A 5,985-nucleotide genomic window follows, 5' to 3' on the forward strand; every position below is an offset into this window, starting at 1 on the left:
TGTCGGTTAGCCACAACAACACAGCAACAAATCAGATTTTCCACAGGACATCTTTAAAAAACCCAGAGACCCACGTGAGAAACACAACTGACACCAAAATTTTATTGATGCTACAGAAATATGGCAAAAATATATATATAGAAAAAAGTTTATATTTCATCCATTTACACACAGCTTCATCAACACTAACTCCACACACTCAGCTTACCAGTGACTGTCAGGTTAACCATGTTACTGATGGGACCCTCTCTGGACTCACACCAGTAAACTCCACTGTCTGATGGGAAAATAATGATGGCACATGAAGAACCAGCTGGTTTTCTCCATGTACTTCCACACTGAGTCCTCTGTTGTTTGCTTGTGTTTCTCCTCAGAGTCCATCCAGCAGAGCTGTCGTCCTCCTCACAGCTCAGAGACACAAAGTCATATTCAAAGAACTGAGAGCTGCTGGGACTCACAGTCAGACGAGCTGTGAGGGTTAAAATGAAAAACTGATGATTGGTTAGCCTTTTGTCAAAAACAACAGAATGACGTAAAAGGTGTTTTGTTAAATAAATAATTTCATTCAGTTTTTTATGTGAGCTCCATTGTGAAACATGAACCCATCAGGTCATATCAGTGAGCATTTCTCAGGTTTAAACTGTGACAGAAGAAGGTTACTGACCTTGGTTTGTTGTGCAGCTCAGCAGTGAGATCAGAACTAAAGAGAAATGACACTCAGGTTGATTTGAGGTGAACATAAAGAACAACTCCACACAAACAACTGACAAACACACAAACTTATTTCTCTGATTTATCTGCTAATTTTCAGTTTGATGCCTGCAACATGTTTCAATAAAGTTTGGAGAACAAACAACTGAAGAAATAAATCCCACAGTAAAGTCATGTGTCCACTGTGCAGCTGTGCTGATATAATGAGTGAATGATTTGAGCTTTTCACTGCCTGCTGTGTTTTCTCGACTCCTGAGCAAAGATAAAGAGTCAGTTCAGACCTGCAGTTGGTCCTCGTGGTGTTTTGAACTTGAATTCAGCCTGATTTGTTTTTCATGTCTTCTCCTCCATCATCAGTTATCAGGAGAGCAGACAGTCAAAGTACAAGAATTCAAACAAACACAGAGATTCTACTTACAGAGCAGACACAGCACAGATGTTTCCTTCATCGTCCTTCTCACTCATTTGAGCTTTTTTTCATTTCTGTCTCTGACACCAAGTAAAGCCCGCCCTCTTCCTCTGAGCACCAGCTTTCTATTGGTTCAAAGACAGGCGTGGTGGAGGATTGACTATTCTTCATGGAAAGACACAATTTATCCAATTATCCAAAACAAATTTAACTATTAACAAACAGCTTTTTTCAATTTTTTTTATTATTTTTGTTTTTGTTCTTTGTAGAAAACCTTGATCCAAAAACTTGTTGATGAAAGCTTTAAATTGAAAGCTAAGATACGAATCAAACCAGGGATGCAGTATTGTGTTAAACGTTACACAAAGGCTGCTGTCTGACTGCTCATCATCATTCGTATGCTGAGACATCAGTGCCAAAGAAACAATGTTCCTACCTGATCTTAAAATCTAGTTTTCAGTGACTAAACCTAAATAAGTGGATTTAGATCAGATCTTTGCCCACAAGCAAATATGGAAAAATTACACGATGCATGTGTTTGATGAACTGCAGTGACTCTGTTCTTTCACTGCAATCCCGTGTAAAAGAACAGAGTCACCCCCTACTGGTCATTAGAAAGAATGCAGGTTTAACATTAGGTTTAACTTCTCCTTCCAAACCTGTGTTAAGCACACAGGTCTATGTGTAATTCAGGTTAAAAAAATGCAGAAATAGTAAAACATGAGGAGTGAACATATAAGTCTGCTATAATAAATAGCAAAAGAGGAGAAAAAAGAGAAAAAGGCCTCAAAGAGTTCGGGGTGGTGTCGATGATACTGATTCGATACTCTGTACAAAAATTTATTTTATTCATTGTATCTTTTATTTTGTCTCAAATTATGGCGTCATAATGATTACAGGACAACCTATTACTTGTTCTTATCACTTAATAATGCAGAATCATCATATAGAAATAAAAAAAAAGCTGAAGCTGCAGCACTAAAGGACTCCTGAGAGATGTCTGTCACGCCCCAGCAGCACCTGCCCCTGCCCTCTCCTCCTCCTCAGAGGAAAAATACGTACACACATAACTCCATTTACGCTCAACCATTGTGAGTGTGTACGCCAACGGGCTGCAACACATTTATACAGCCGTATTTCACACATGACTATGAAAGGTGTAAGAGGAAGTAGTTCCCTCCAATGTAGACAGTCCGAATGATAATTTCTTTCCACTGTCTTCTTGTTACTGATAAACTACATTACAAACTAAATTACTAAAATATTGTTATTTTAATATGAGAATCGATTCTAGAACATAAATGACTGGAGGAGGAATCAATATTTCAGTATCGATCCGCACATCACTACTTCTCAAGGAGCTGGGGACAACCTGTTGCCTGTGCTAATCTGGTGGAAGTTGCACTTTTTCACAAAGTACTGAATTTAAATTTAATTTTGCACTTTAAGTGAAGACACTGTGGTTTGAAGATCTCATTAGATTGCTACATGCTTGAGCATCAACACAGGCCTGCAAAGTAGGGCGTATTTGTGCCGGTGTTCCAGATTAACTGATGTTGGTTGAACAAAAATATTTTTCACAGGACATCAAGAGTAAACGATCAGGAGAATCTTGTCTTCGTTATCGTTCCCCTCACATGTTTTATTACTCGGATTTCAGCGTTTTCTTCATGACTGAAGCATGCAGTTTACTATGTGTGCACTCAAATGGAATCGAGTCAACTAGCGCCACCTGTGGCCAAGTGCCATAGCCTATAGGCAGATTAACTTGTGACACACATCTGCACCTGGCTATGCACTATGGGATTGTGTCCATACCATTAAACAAAAATAGGTCCAAACACACAAACAGCCCCAGGCTTGCCTGTTGTGCTCAGGTCTGCTAATCTTTCCATTGCTCGCTGATAAAATACTTTTGTAAATATTTTTTTTAAAGATGTGAAGAATTTAAATATCAGTGTAAAGATGGCTGCAGTGTGAAGAAAGCAGCATGCAGGTGAGAAAGAGTCCTAAAAAACTGAATGCTGGTTGGAGTTAAACAAGGGAACAGCTGGAGAAAAAGAAGTGTCAGAAATTTTTTTTTTTACGAACCTATTTTCTATTCCTGAAACTGCCCTTGTGTGGGTGTGGTGTTCTCTCTCCGCCTCCTCCTCTTTTGCTCCACCCCTTTGTCTCTCTCTCACTCTTCTCTCTCCCCAGGACACAGCTGCTGTTCATTGGCCTTCTGGGTCTGAGGTTATAAAAGCTCAGGATAAACTGGATGTGGGAGGGTGGTTTCTCTGGTGTCTCCACATTGTGTTCTAGGTGTCAAAAGAGGTCCTATTCTGTGATTGTCCAGCATGTGGTGTGGAGCAGTGGGGAGAGGAGCTTGGGCTTGTGGGCCAAAACAGCAGCAGTGGAGCTGCTAGTGACAGGGTGGGCCTGTGGGCGCCTGGAAGTGTGTCTTTCTTTAGTTGATTGGTTGTTTCCTTTGTTGTTGTGATCGCTTCCTTCTTTTGGTTTTATTGATAAAGCGGCGTTGTCATCTCCTTATGTCAGATTATTTATAATAGAAAACCATAATTTGCTAAACACCTCTGTCTGTTTTCCTTTCATTCTATTCTGGACCCATTTGCTTCCAGTCCACACACACACACCTAAACCTCCTTCATCGGGACGTAGCAACCAGAAAAACTCATTTAAATGAACAGATTATACAGAATCAGGACATTTCAACAATTTTAAATCTTATCTTACAGCACAGTGATGATCTAAGTTTGTTTGAGGTGAAGACTTATTCATGTAGACATTGCACTGAGAGAAAAAACATTTATTTATTATTACAAACTTTATTTTTCTTTTATTGCTCATTATAGACTTTGTTGTTTCTTGTTACAGGAACAGACTCGGATGTCAGTTTGATCTTTTAGTGAGCAGCTTTACACTAAGGTTTTATCTGAGTCTGATTGTTGCTTCCATCTGTTCTACATGCAGGAGGTTGGATCAGTTTACAGACCTGCTCAGTGGTTTGTTTGCACTGATTCCAGATCAGATCAATTCTGCATTACCTGGTTCAACAAGTAGGAAAACTTAAGATGTAAATAAACTTCCCCAGACACGGAAAACAAACAAAGAACAAAAATCAGAAACGAAGTTGAAGTTGAACTTTATTAGGAACTAACAAGCACATTAATCACAGAACGCGAGCGGCTCTTTATAAGAGCCTCTAACCAAAAGCACATAAAAAGAATAAATGGTCAGCTCAATAGAAAACAGCAAATAATTAACCTCCAGTAACAAACAGGCTGAAGCGTCTCTCTCATGGAAAGAACAGTTAAAGCTTCACAGATCAGAGGAAGGAAACATGTGACTCGTGCAGTGAGGCATTTCTAAATTGGTGTCAAGTACAAAAATATTGATGAATATCAGATTTGTGTGAAACATCTGTACACACAGTTTATGAATGGGGCCCAGTGATTCTGTTGTAGTGGATTTTTGTATGATATGTATAACTATGTAATTATATACTCTATATATCTATGTGCACTGAACATATATATTTTAACTTTCTATGTAGAGTCTTAAGCACAAGACATTTTGCTTCACCATGGTTTATTAGGGTGGTACAGTAATTAGTAGTAGTTAATGCTGTTGAGAGTTCGCCTGAATAACTCACTCTCCAGCTCTGGTAACTAACCTCCTCCAATACACACTCAACGTCTTTCATGCAGCACAACCAAAACAGTAACATTGTAACAGAGATCCTGAACACATCACATTAAAATATCATACGATATAAACACACACATACACACACACACACGCACACAATAAATGTTACATGGTAGCAGAGACACTGAAAACAACATAATGAGATCACTGTCATGTACACACACACACACTATAAACCTACACTGGAGTGCTTATTTTTATGTAATGCATTTAATTTGATGTAGTTAGGCCAAGTATTATTATAATAAGATTATCACAAAAACTATGCTATTTGCTGTACTAATGTGTGACCTTTGACCATGTTGTGACCTATTGTCAGAGGGTAAAGCAAAGGGTTAACCTAGGGGTGTCACTTTGGACCGGGCCCTCAGCCAGGGCCCTGTGTGAACTCTGGCCGGTATTTGACCCTGCACCTGCTGTTCCTGGGTGCGTGGGAAAGTTACCCTGCAGCTGTGTTGGGCGTGTGGGAAAGTTACCCAGCAGCAGGGGGTGGGGATAGTGGTCCCTATATTAAGGGACCAGAGGACAGCCCCAGAGCTCTTTTCCTCCTGCTGCTGCTACCTGTCCGTTTCTGTGTTGCTCTGCTGTCTGTGCTTAAGGCTGTACACCCCGGGGTTTTGCTTTGCTTGCTTTCTGCTATGTAATTTTCTTGCTAAATGTCTGTATGTATTTTTCCTGCTGTTCATATGATTCAGTGTATTAAACTCTGTTCCAAGAATTCTACTCTTTTACAGAGCATCTTTTTGAGTGTCTTGATTTTAATTGGATTAAAGAAGATTATCAGGATGGCTTCAAAATTTGCGACCACACTGTCATTAGTCATTATTCTAATATTAACACTCAGTCGAATGAACCAATGACATTCTGTAAATTTACTTTTCACCTCGTCAGATCATCTGTCTGTACCTGAATGTTCACTGACAACACTGAGAGTCTGAACAGCAGCAGGAGAAAAACTCTCAGACATTTCAAACAGGCTGAAGTTCAACAGGAGGCTGGGATGAATCCTGACTCTGCCGTTGTTTATGTTTTTGGTAGATCCAATACCCAACAACAGCAGCAACAAGAAGCACAGCAGAGACAGGCAGACCAACTATCAGTCCAACACATCCATCCTCCTTCCCTCCTGCCTCCTTCCCTCCATCCTCTGTGTC

At 39.8% G+C, this 5,985-nt stretch overlaps 1 long non-coding RNA gene across 1 annotated transcript; it reads right to left on the reverse strand.

Annotated features, from left to right (window-relative positions):
• Positions 1 to 342: 342 nt before the first annotated feature.
• LOC134623497 (uncharacterized) lies at positions 343 to 1,239 on the reverse strand. The gene is made up of 3 exons (XR_010093346.1): positions 1,130 to 1,239; positions 665 to 700; positions 343 to 469 (listed from the first exon to the last, which is right to left on the reverse strand). It is a non-coding gene; the product is annotated as an uncharacterized LOC134623497 (long non-coding RNA).
• Between the last annotated feature and the right edge of the window lie 4,746 nt (positions 1,240 to 5,985).

Source organism: Pelmatolapia mariae, unplaced genomic scaffold, assembly GCF_036321145.2.
Source record: "Pelmatolapia mariae isolate MD_Pm_ZW unplaced genomic scaffold, Pm_UMD_F_2 NODE_ptg000689l+_length_31140_cov_1, whole genome shotgun sequence".
Lineage (NCBI taxonomy): Eukaryota > Metazoa > Chordata > Actinopteri > Cichliformes > Cichlidae > Pelmatolapia > Pelmatolapia mariae.